Source organism: Amaranthus tricolor, chromosome 3 (genome assembly GCF_026212465.1).
Source record: "Amaranthus tricolor cultivar Red isolate AtriRed21 chromosome 3, ASM2621246v1, whole genome shotgun sequence".
Taxonomy (NCBI): domain Eukaryota; kingdom Viridiplantae; phylum Streptophyta; class Magnoliopsida; order Caryophyllales; family Amaranthaceae; genus Amaranthus; species Amaranthus tricolor.
In genome coordinates this window covers 8,059,859-8,072,358 of record NC_080049.1, presented here as the reverse complement: position 1 = coordinate 8,072,358, position 12,500 = coordinate 8,059,859, and the positions used below count along the sequence as shown (strand labels likewise).

At 37.9% G+C, this 12,500-nt stretch overlaps 1 long non-coding RNA gene across 1 annotated transcript in view; it reads right to left on the bottom strand.

Moving 5' to 3' along the window:
- The window catches only part of LOC130809424 (uncharacterized), a 14,017-nt gene extending 2,167 nt beyond the window's left edge, over window positions 1–11,850 (bottom strand). The window contains exons 1-2 of the long non-coding RNA XR_009040805.1: window positions 11,825–11,850; window positions 11,663–11,735 (exon numbers count right to left, since the gene is read on the bottom strand). This is a non-coding gene — a long non-coding RNA (uncharacterized LOC130809424). The remainder of the gene's footprint in view (window positions 1–11,662; window positions 11,736–11,824) is intronic.
- Between the last annotated feature and the right edge of the window lie 650 nt (window positions 11,851–12,500).

Sequence of the window (12,500 nt, the reverse complement as noted above, 5' to 3'; positions counted from 1 at the left end):
GGATCTAGCTATCAAGGTCCTAAAACCATTCTAACAATCCCCGTGGACTCCTAGAAGCTGAGCCGAAGGAGGGCTGGTCGACAGTTTGCTAGATCAGAATTATGTTTAAGTGTTTGTGGTTGTTTCGTGTTCTTTTCATGATCATTTGTAGTTTTTGACTGTGTCATTAATCAAAGCTTACGCACAACATTAATCCTTGCATAACCAAGGTCTTAATCAGCCCCGGTTTCGCATCAAAACCATGTTTGAGTACTTTACGCGCGAAATTCACAAAAACGCTTAAAAACGCATAAAATCGCAACTTAACTTCTAATTTCTAGCATATGACTATTATTATCAAGTATAACCATTTCAACACAATAATATATGCCAAATAGTGTTGTGTACCAAGTTTCGTGCATAACAAACCATGTTTGACCTACTTTACGCGCGAAATGGACAAAAACGCTTAAAAACGCATAAAATCGCAACTTAACTTCTAATTTCTAGCATATGACTATTATTATCAATTCTAACCATTTCAACACAATAATATATGCCAAATAGTGTTGTGTGCCAAGTTTCGTGCATAACAAACCATGTTTGACCTACTTTACGCGCGAAATTGACAAATAAAAACGCGAAATTGACAGCATCAAACTAGTGACCAGACCACCTTGCACGACACGTGGAGACCAAACCTATGCATCCAAGACCTAGGCTAAAGTGGAAATGGAATCTTGGTACTTGGATCTAGCTATCAAGGTCCTAAAACCATTCTAACAATCCCCGTGGACTCCTAGAAGCTGAGCCGAAGGAGGGCTGGTCGACAGTTTGCTAGATCAGAATTATGTTTAAGTGTTTGTGGTTGTTTCGTGTTCTTTTCATGATCATTTGTAGTTTTTGACTGTGTCATTAATCAAAGCTTACGCACAACATTAATCCTTGCATAACCAAGGCCTTAATCAGCCCCGGTTTTGCATCAAAACCATGTTTGAGTACTTTACGCGCGAAATTCACAAAAACGCTTAAAAACGCATAAAATCGCAACTTAACTTCTAATTCTAGCATATGACTATTATTATCAAGTATAACCATTTCAACACAATAATATATGCCAAATAGTGTTGTGTACCAAGTTTCGTGCATAACAAACCATGTTTGACCTACTTTACGCGCGAAATGGACAAAAACGCTTAAAAACGCATAAAATCGCAACTTAACTTCTAATTTCTAGCATATGACTATTATTATCAATTCTAACCATTTCAACACAATAATATATGCCAAATAGTGTTGTGTGCCAAGTTTCGTGCATAACAAACCATGTTTGACCTACTTTACGCGCGAAATTGACAAATAAAAACGCGAAATTGACAGCATCAAACTAGTGACCAGACCACCTTGCACGACACGTGGAGACCAAACCTATGCATCCAGGACCTAGGCTAAAGTGGAAATGGAATCTTGGTACTTGGATCTAGCTATCAAGGTCCTAAAACCATTCTAACAATCCCCGTGGACTCCTAGAAGCTGAGCCGAAGGAGGGCTGGTCGACAGTTTGCTAGATCAGAATTATGTTTAAGTGTTTCTGGTTGTTTCATGTTCTTTTCATGATCATTTGTAGTTTTTGACTGTGTCATTAATCAAAGCTTACGCACAACATTAATCCTTGCATAACCAAGGCCTTAATCAGCCCCGGTTTCGCATCAAAACCATGTTTGAGTACTTTACGCGCGAAATTCACAAAAACGCTTAAAAACGCATAAAATCGCAACTTAACTTCTAATTTCTAGCATATGACTATTATTATCAAGTATAACCATTTCAACACAATAATATATGCCAAATAGTGTTGTGTACCAAGTTTCGTGCATAACAAACCATGTTTGACCTACTTTACGCGCGAAATGGACAAAAACGCTTAAAAACGCATAAAATCGCAACTTAACTTCTAATTTCTAGCATATGACTATTATTATCAATTCTAACCATTTCAACACAATAATATATGCCAAATAGTGTTGTGTGCCAAGTTTCGTGCATAACAAACCATGTTTGACCTACTTTACGCGCGAAATTGACAAATAAAAACGCGAAATTGACAGCATCAAACTAGTGACCAGACCACCTTGCACGACACGTGGAGACCAAACCTATGCATCCAGGACCTAGGCTAAAGTGGAAATGGAATCTTGGTACTTGGATCTAGCTATCAAGGTCCTAAAACCATTCTAACAATCCCCGTGGACTCCTAGAAGCTGAGCCGAAGGAGGGCTGGTCGACAGTTTGCTAGATCAGAATTATGTTTAAGTGTTTGTGGTTGTTTCGTGTTCTTTTCATGATCATTTGTAGTTTTTGACTGTGTCATTAATCAAAGCTTACGCACAACATTAATCCTTGCATAACCAAGGCCTTAATCAGCCCCGGTTTCGCATCAAAACCATGTTTGAGTACTTTACGCGCGAAATTCACAAAAACGCTTAAAAACGCATAAAATCGCAACTTAACTTCTAATTTCTAGCATATGACTATTATTATCAAGTATAACCATTTCAACACAATAATATATGCCAAATAGTGTTGTGTACCAAGTTTCGTGCATAACAAACCATGTTTGACCTACTTTACGCGCGAAATGGACAAAAACGCTTAAAAACGCATAAAATCGCAACTTAATTTCTAATTTCTAGCATATGACTATTATTATCAATTCTAACCATTTCAACACAATAATATATGCCAAATAGTGTTGTGTGCCAAGTTTCGTGCATAACAAACCATGTTTGACCTACTTTACGCGCGAAATTGACAAATAAAAACGCGAAATTGACAGCATCAAACTAGTGACCAGACCACCTTGCACGACACGTGGAGACCAAACCTATGCATCCAGGACCTAGGCTAAAGTGGAAATGGAATCTTGGTACTTGGATCTAGCTATCAAGGTCCTAAAACCATTCTAACAATCCCCGTGGACTCCTAGAAGCTGAGCCGAAGGAGGGCTGGTCGACAGTTTGCTAGATCAGAATTATGTTTAAGTGTTTGTGGTTGTTTCGTGTTCTTTTCATGATCATTTGTAGTTTTTGACTGTGTCATTAATCAAAGCTTACGCACAACATTAATCCTTACATAACCAAGGCCTTAATCAGCCCCGGTTTCGCATCAAAACCATGTTTGAGTACTTTACGCGCGAAATTCACAAAAACGCTTAAAAACGCATAAAATCGCAACTTAACTTCTAATTTCTAGCATATGACTATTATTATCAAGTATAACCATTTCAACACAATAATATATGCCAAATAGTGTTGTGTGCCAAGTTTCGTGCATAACAAACCATGTTTGACCTACTTTACGCGCGAAATTGACAAATAAAAACGCGAAATTGACAGCATCAAACTAGTGACCAGACCACCTTGCACGACACGTGGAGACCAAACCTATGCATCCAGGACCTAGGCTAAAGTGGAAATGTAATCTTGGTACTTGGATCTAGCTATCAAGGTCCTAAAACCATTCTAACAATCCCCGTGGACTCCTAGAAGCTGAGCCGAAGGAGGGCTGGTCGACAGTTTGCTAGATCAGAATTATGTTTAAGTGTTTGTGGTTGTTTTGTGTTCTTTTCATGATCATTTGTAGTTTTTGACTGTGTCATTAATCAAAGCTTACGCACAACATTAATCCTTGCATAACCAAGGCCTTAATCAGCCCTTGTTTCGCATCAAAACCATGTTTGAGTACTTTACGCGCGAAATTCACAAAAACGCTTAAAAACGCATAAAATCGCAACTTAACTTCTAATTTCTAGCATATGACTATTATTATCAAGTATAACCATTTCAACACAATAATATATGCCAAATAGTGTTGTGTACCAAGTTTCGTGCATAACAAACCATGTTTGACCTACTTTACGCGCGAAATGGACAAAAACGCTTAAAAACGCATAAAATCGCAACTTAACTTCTAATTTCTAGCATATGACTATTATTATCAATTCTAACCATTTCAACACAATAATATATGCCAAATAGTGTTGTGTGCCAAGTTTCGTGCATAACAAACCATGTTTGACCTACTTTACGCGCGAAATTGACAAATAAAAACGCGAAATTGACAGCATCAAACTAGTGACCAGACCACCTTGCACGACACGTGGAGACCAAACCTATGCATCCAGGACTTAGGCTAAAGTGGAAATGGAATCTTGGTACTTGGATCTAGCTATCAAGGTCCTAAAACCATTCTAACAATCCCCGTGGACTCCTAGAAGCTGAGCCGAAGGAGGGCTGGTCGACAGTTTGCTAGATCAGAATTATGTTTAAGTGTTTGTGGTTGTTTCGTGTTCTTTTCATGATCATTTGTAGTTTTTGACTGTGTCATTAATCAAAGCTTACGCACAACATTAATCCTTGCATAACCAAGGCCTTAATCAGCCCCGGTTTCGCATCAAAACCATGTTTGAGTACTTTACGCGCGAAATTCACAAAAACGCTTAAAAACGCATAAAATCGCAACTTAACTTCTAATTCTAGCATATGACTATTATTATCAAGTATAACCATTTCAACACAATAATATATGCCAAATAGTGTTGTGTACCAAGTTTCGTGCATAACAAACCATGTTTGACCTACTTTACGCGCGAAATGGACAAAAACGCTTAAAAACGCATAAAATCGCAACTTAACTTCTAATTTCTAGCATATGACTATTATTATCAATTCTAACCATTTCAACACAATAATATATGCCAAATAGTGTTGTGTGCCAAGTTTCGTGCATAACAAACCATGTTTGACCTACTTTACGCGCGAAATTGACAAATAAAAACGCGAAATTGACAGCATCAAACTAGTGACCAGACCACCTTGCACGACACGTGGAGACCAAACCTATGCATCCAGGACCTAGGCTAAAGTGGAAATGGAATCTTGGTACTTGGATCTAGCTATCAAGGTCCTAAAACCATTCTAACAATCCCCGTGGACTCCTAGAAGCTGAGCCGAAGGAGGGCTGGTCGACAGTTTGCTAGATCAGAATTATGTTTAAGTGTTTCTGGTTGTTTCGTGTTCTTTTCATGATCATTTGTAGTTTTTGACTGTGTCATTAATCAAAGCTTATGCACAACATTAATCCTTGCATAACCAAGGCCTTAATCAGCCCCGGTTTCGCATCAAAACCATGTTTGAGTACTTTACGCGCGAATTCACAAAAACGCTTAAAAACGCATAAATTCGCAACTTAACTTCTAATTTCTAGCATATGACTATTATTATCAAGTATAACCATTTCAACACAATAATATATGCCAAATAGTGTTGTGTACCAAGTTTCGTGCATAACAAACCATGTTTGACCTACTTTACGCGCGAAATGGACAAAAACGCTTAAAAACGCATAAAATCGCAACTTAACTTCTAATTTCTAGCATATGACTATTATTATCAATTCTAACCATTTCAACACAATAATATATGCCAAATAGTGTTGTGTGCCAAGTTTCGTGCATAACAAACCATGTTTGACCTACTTTACGCGCGAAATTGACAAATAAAAACGCGAAATTGACAGCATCAAACTAGTGACCAGACCACCTTGCACGACACGTGGAGACCAAACCTATGCATCCAGGACCTAGGCTAAAGTGGAAATGGAATCTTGGTACTTGGATCTAGCTATCAAGGTCCTAAAACCATTCTAACAATCCCCGTGGACTCCTAGAAGCTGAGCCGAAGGAGGGCTGGTCGACAGTTTGCTAGATCAGAATTATGTTTAAGTGTTTCTGGTTGTTTCGTGTTCTTTTCATGATCATTTGTAGTTTTTGACTGTGTCATTAATCAAAGCTTATGCACAACATTAATCCTTGCATAACCAAGGCCTTAATCAGCCCCGGTTTCGCATCAAAACCATGTTTGAGTACTTTACGCGCGAATTCACAAAAACGCTTAAAAACGCATAAATTCGCAACTTAACTTCTAATTTCTAGCATATGACTATTATTATCAAGTATAACCATTTCAACACAATAATATATGCCAAATAGTGTTGTGTACCAAGTTTCGTGCATAACAAACCATGTTTGACCTACTTTACGCGCGAAATGGACAAAAACGCTTAAAAACGCATAAAATCGCAACTTAACTTCTAATTTCTAGCATATGACTATTATTATCAATTCTAACCATTTCAACACAATAATATATGCCAAATAGTGTTGTGTGCCAAGTTTCGTGCATAACAAACCATGTTTGACCTACTTTACGCGCGAAATTGACAAATAAAAACGCGAAATTGACAGCATCAAACTAGTGACCAGACCACCTTGCACGACACGTGGAGACCAAACCTATGCATCCAGGACCTAGGCTAAAGTGGAAATGGAATCTTGGTACTTGGATCTAGCTATCAAGGTCCTAAAACCATTCTAACAATCCCCGTGGACTCCTAGAAGCTGAGCCGAAGGAGGGCTGGTCGACAGTTTGCTAGATCAGAATTATGTTTAAGTGTTTGTGGTTGTTTCGTGTTCTTTTCATGATCATTTTTAGTTTTTGACTGTGTCATTAATCAAAGCTTACGCACAACATTAATCCTTGCATAACCAAGGCCTTAATCAGCCCCGGTTTCGCATCAAAACCATGTTTGAGTACTTTACGCGCGAAATTCACAAAAACGCTTAAAAACGCATAAAATCGCAACTTAACTTCTAATTTCTAGCATATGACTATTATTATCAAGTATAACCATTTCAACACAATAATATATGCCAAATAGTGTTGTGTACCAAGTTTCGTGCATAACAAACCATGTTTGACCTACTTTACGCGCGAAATGGACAAAAACGCTTAAAAACGCATAAAATCGCAACTTAACTTCTAATTTCTAGCATATGACTATTATTATCAATTCTAACCATTTCAACACAATAATATATGCCAAATAGTGTTGTGTGCCAAATTTCGTGCATAACAAACCATGTTTGACCTACTTTACGCGCGAAATTGACAAATAAAAACGCGAAATTGACAGCATCAAACTAGTGACCAGACCACCTTGCACGACACGTGGAGACCAAACCTATGCATCCAGGACCTAGGCTAAAGTGGAAATGGAATCTTGGTACTTGGATCTAGCTATCAAGGTCCTAAAACCATTCTAACAATCCCCGTGGACTCCTAGAAGCTGAGCCGAAGGAGGGCTGGTCGACAGTTTGCTAGATCAGAATTATGTTTAAGTGTTTGTGGTTGTTTCGTGTTCTTTTCATGATCATTTGTAGTTTTTGACTGTGTCATTAATCAAAGCTTACGCACAACATTAATCCTTGCATAACCAAGGCCTTAATCAGCCCCGGTTTCGCATCAAAACCATGTTTGAGTACTTTACGCGCGAAATTCACAAAAACGCTTAAAAACGCATAAAATCGCAACTTAACTTCTAATTTCTAGCATATGACTATTATTATCAAGTATAACCATTTCAACACAATAATATATGCCAAATAGTGTTGTGTACCATGTTTCGTGCATAACAAACCATGTTTGACCTACTTTACGCGCGAAATGGACAAAAACGCTTAAAAACGCATAAAATCGCAACTTAACTTCTAATTTCTAGCATATGACTATTATTATCAATTCTAACCATTTCAACACAATAATATATGCCAAATAGTGTTGTGTGCCAATTTTCGTGCATAACAAACCATGTTTGACCTACTTTACGCGCGAAATTGACAAATAAAAACGCGAAATTGACAGCATCAAACTAGTGACCAGACCACCTTGCACGACACGTGGAGACCAAACCTATGCATCCAGGACCTAGGCTAAAGTGGAAATGGAATCTTGGTACTTGGATCTAGCTATCAAGGTCCTAAAACCATTCTAACAATCCCCGTGGACTCCTAGAAGCTGAGCCAAAGGAGGGCTGGTCGACAGTTTGCTAGATCAGAATTATGTTTAAGTGTTTGTGGTTGTTTCGTGTTCTTTTCATGATCATTTGTAGTTTTTGACTGTGTCATTAATCAAAGCTTACGCACAACATTAATCCTTGCATAACCAAGGCCTTAATCAGCCCCGGTTTCGCATCAAAACCATGTTTGAGTACTTTACGCGCGAAATTCACAAAAACGCTTAAAAACGCATAAAATCGCAACTTAACTTCTAATTTCTAGCATATGACTATTATTATCAATTCTAACCAGTTCAACACAATAATATATGCCAAATAGTATTGTGTGCCAATTTTCGTGCATAACAAACCATGTTTGACCTACTTTACGCGCGAAATTGACAAAAACGCTTAAAAACGCATAAAATCGCAACTTAACTTCTAATTTCTAGCATATGACTATTATTATCAATTCTAACCATTTCAACACAATAATATATGCCAAATAGTGTTGTGTGCCAAGTTTCGTGCATAACAAACCATGTTTGACCTACTTTACGCGCGAAATTGACAAATAAAAACGCGAAATTGACAGCATCAAACTAGTGACCAGACCACCTTGCACGACACGTGGAGACCAAACCTATGCATCCAGGACCTAGGCTAAAGTGGAAATGGAATCTTGGTACTTGGATCTAGCTATCAAGGTCCTAAAACCATTCTAACAATCCCCGTGGACTCCTAGAAGCTGAGCCGAAGGAGGGCTGGTCGACAGTTTGCTAGATCAGAATTATGTTTAAGTGTTTGTGGTTGTTTCGTGTTCTTTTCATGATCATTTTTAGTTTTTGACTGTGTCATTAATCAAAGCTTACGCACAACATTAATCCTTACATAACCAAGGCCTTAATCAGCCCCGGTTTCGCATCAAAACCATGTTTGAGTACTTTACGCGCGAAATTCACAAAAACGCTTAAAAACGCATAAAATCGCAACTTAACTTCTAATTTCTAGCATATGACTATTATTATCAAGTATAACCATTTCAACACAATAATATATGCCAAATAGTGTTGTGTACCAAGTTTCGTGCATAACAAACCATGTTTGACCTACTTTACGCGCGAAATGGACAAAAACGCTTAAAAACGCATAAAATCGCAACTTAACTTCTAATTTCTAGCATATGACTATTATTATCAATTCTAACCATTTCAACACAATAATATATGCCAAATAGTGTTGTGTGCCAAGTTTCGTGCATAACAAACCATGTTTGACCTACTTTACGCACGAAATTGACAAATAAAAACGCGAAATTGACAGCATCAAACTAGTGACCAGACCACCTTGCACGACACGTGGAGACCAAACCTATGCATCCAGGACCTAGGCTAAAGTGGAAATGGAATCTTGGTACTTGGATCTAGCTATCAAGGTCCTAAAACCATTCTAACAATCCCCGTGGACTCCTAGAAGCTGAGCCGAAGGAGGGCTGGTCGACAGTTTGCTAGATCAGAATTATGTTTAAGTGTTTGTGGTTGTTTCGTGTTCTTTTCATGATCATTTGTAGTTTTTGACTGTGTCATTAATCAAAGCTTACGCACAACATTAATCCTTGCATAACCAAGGCCTTAATCAGCCCAGGTTTCGCATCAAAACCATGTTTGAGTACTTTACGCGCGAAATTCACAAAAACGCTTAAAAACGCATAAATTCGCAACTTAACTTCTAATTCTAGCATATGACTATTATTATCAAGTATAACCATTTCAACACAATAATATATGCCAAATAGTGTTGTGTACCAAGTTTCGTGCATAACAAACCATGTTTGACCTACTTTACGCGCGAAATGGACAAAAACGCTTAAAAACGCATAAAATCGCAACTTAACTTCTAATTTCTAGCATATGACTATTATTATCAATTCTAACCATTTCAACACAATAATATATGCCAAATAGTGTTGTGTGCCAAGTTTCGTGCATAACAAACCATGTTTGACCTACTTTACGCGCGAAATTGACAAATAAAAACGCGAAATTGACAGCATCAAACTAGTGACCAGACCACCTTGCACGACACGTGGAGACCAAACCTATGCATCCAGGACCTAGGCTAAAGTGGAAATGGAATCTTGGTACTTGGATCTAGCTATCAAGGTCCTAAAACCATTCTAACAATCCCCGTGGACTCCTAGAAGCTGAGCCGAAGGAGGGCTGGTCGACAGTTTGCTAGATCAGAATTATGTTTAAGTGTTTGTGGTTGTTTCGTGTTCTTTTCATGATCATTTGTAGTTTTTGACTGTGTCATTAATCAAAGCTTACGCACAACATTAATCCTTGCATAACCAAGGCCTTAATCAGCCCCGGTTTCGCATCAAAACCATGTTTGAGTACTTTACGCGCGAAATTCACAAAAACGCTTAAAAACGCATAAAATCGCAACTTAACTTCTAATTTCTAGCATATGACTATTATTATCAAGTATAACCATTTCAACACAATAATATATGCCAAATAGTGTTGTGTACCAAGTTTCGTGCATAACAAACCATGTTTGACCTACTTTACGCGCGAAATGGACAAAAACGCTTAAAAACGCATAAAATCGCAACTTAACTTCTAATTTCTAGCATATGACTATTATTATCAATTCTAACCATTTCAACACAATAATATATGCCAAATAGTGTTGTGTGCCAATTTTCGTGCATAACAAACCATGTTTGACCTACTTTACGCGCGAAATTGACAAATAAAAACGCGAAATTGACAGCATCAAACTAGTGACCAGACCACCTTGCACGACACGTGGAGACCAAACCTATGCATCCAGGACCTAGGCTAAAGTGGAAATGGAATCTTGGTACTTGGATCTAGCTATCAAGGTCCTAAAACCATTCTAACAATCCCCGTGGACTCCTAGAAGCTGAGCCAAAGGAGGGCTGGTCGACAGTTTGCTAGATCAGAATTATGTTTAAGTGTTTGTGGTTGTTTCGTGTTCTTTTCATGATCATTTGTAGTTTTTGACTGTGTCATTAATCAAAGCTTACGCACAACATTAATCCTTGCATAACCAAGGCCTTAATCAGCCCCGGTTTCGCATCAAAACCATGTTTGAGTACTTTACGCGCGAAATTCACAAAAACGCTTAAAAACGCATAAAATCGCAACTTAACTTCTAATTTCTAGCATATGACTATTATTATCAATTCTAACCAGTTCAACACAATAATATATGCCAAATAGTATTGTGTGCCAATTTTCGTGCATAACAAACCATGTTTGACCTACTTTACGCGCGAAATTGACAAAAACGCTTAAAAACGCATAAAATCGCAACTTAACTTCTAATTTCTAGCATATGACTATTATTATCAATTCTAACCATTTCAACACAATAATATATGCCAAATAGTGTTGTGTGCCAAGTTTCGTGCATAACAAACCATGTTTGACCTACTTTACGCGCGAAATTGACAAATAAAAACGCGAAATTGACAGCATCAAACTAGTGACCAGACCACCTTGCACGACACGTGGAGACCAAACCTATGCATCCAGGACCTAGGCTAAAGCGGAAATGGAATCTTGGTACTTGGATCTAGCTATCAAGGTCCTAAAACCATTCTAACAATCCCCGTGGACTCCTAGAAGCTGAGCCAAAGGAGGGCTGGTCGACAGTTTGCTAGATCAGAATTATGTTTAAGTGTTTGTGGTTGTTTCGTGTTCTTTTCATGATCATTTGACCAAACCTATACAAAACCCATAAAATCGAATTTGTGTACCTTTCTTGCTATCCATTTTGGAAATGTGGCTCTGGATGTAGATCCCATTTGTCCACGCACTCTTTTCATTGCGCTGAAATGCATGGGAAAAGTAATACCATTTATATATATATATATAACACTTAATTAAATCAAATTGGTAAAATAATTAATATTACGTACGCATTCAACAATGCTTTGAATCTTGTGTTACGAGGTAGGCTGTTAGGTTTTTGTAATGAGTCGAAGACGTGCACGGTGTTCGTTAAAGGACATATGATCAGAAGTATCCAATGCAAACTACAAACACAAATTTAAAATCAACAAATTAGAGATTACGTGACTTTAAAAATCAAAAGATAAGTTCAATTTCAAAAATAAAACTTACTCTTCCCAATATGGAGCCAGAATGAATGTGTGTTTACATGCAAGGGAATTAGTCAAAGCAGTCTCAATGTATGCTCTGACGACATCTGGATCATTTCTACATTTACTACCCGAAATCGTCTCCGGACAAAACCATCCAATTTTTATTGGAGGTTCGCAAGAATTTACCTCCTCGTAAACCGCACTAAACTCACAAATAAGAGAATTTTGTTAGTAATTCGGTCATTAAAACAATTAAACAACAATGCCTAACTTGTAAGATAATGAACATCACCTCATGTAGACATGGAAAAGAGCTACGTTCAGCATCTCTCCTCTCAAAAATTGCCCGATGTCACTAGGACCAATAATTACATACGGGTCTTCTGAAAAGCAGTATTGCTCCTTCAGCAGGGGCAACATGATTGGGTCCTCCTCACTTATGCGAGATGCACAATAATGCAGCCATTTGCAATCTTGAGAGAGATCTTTT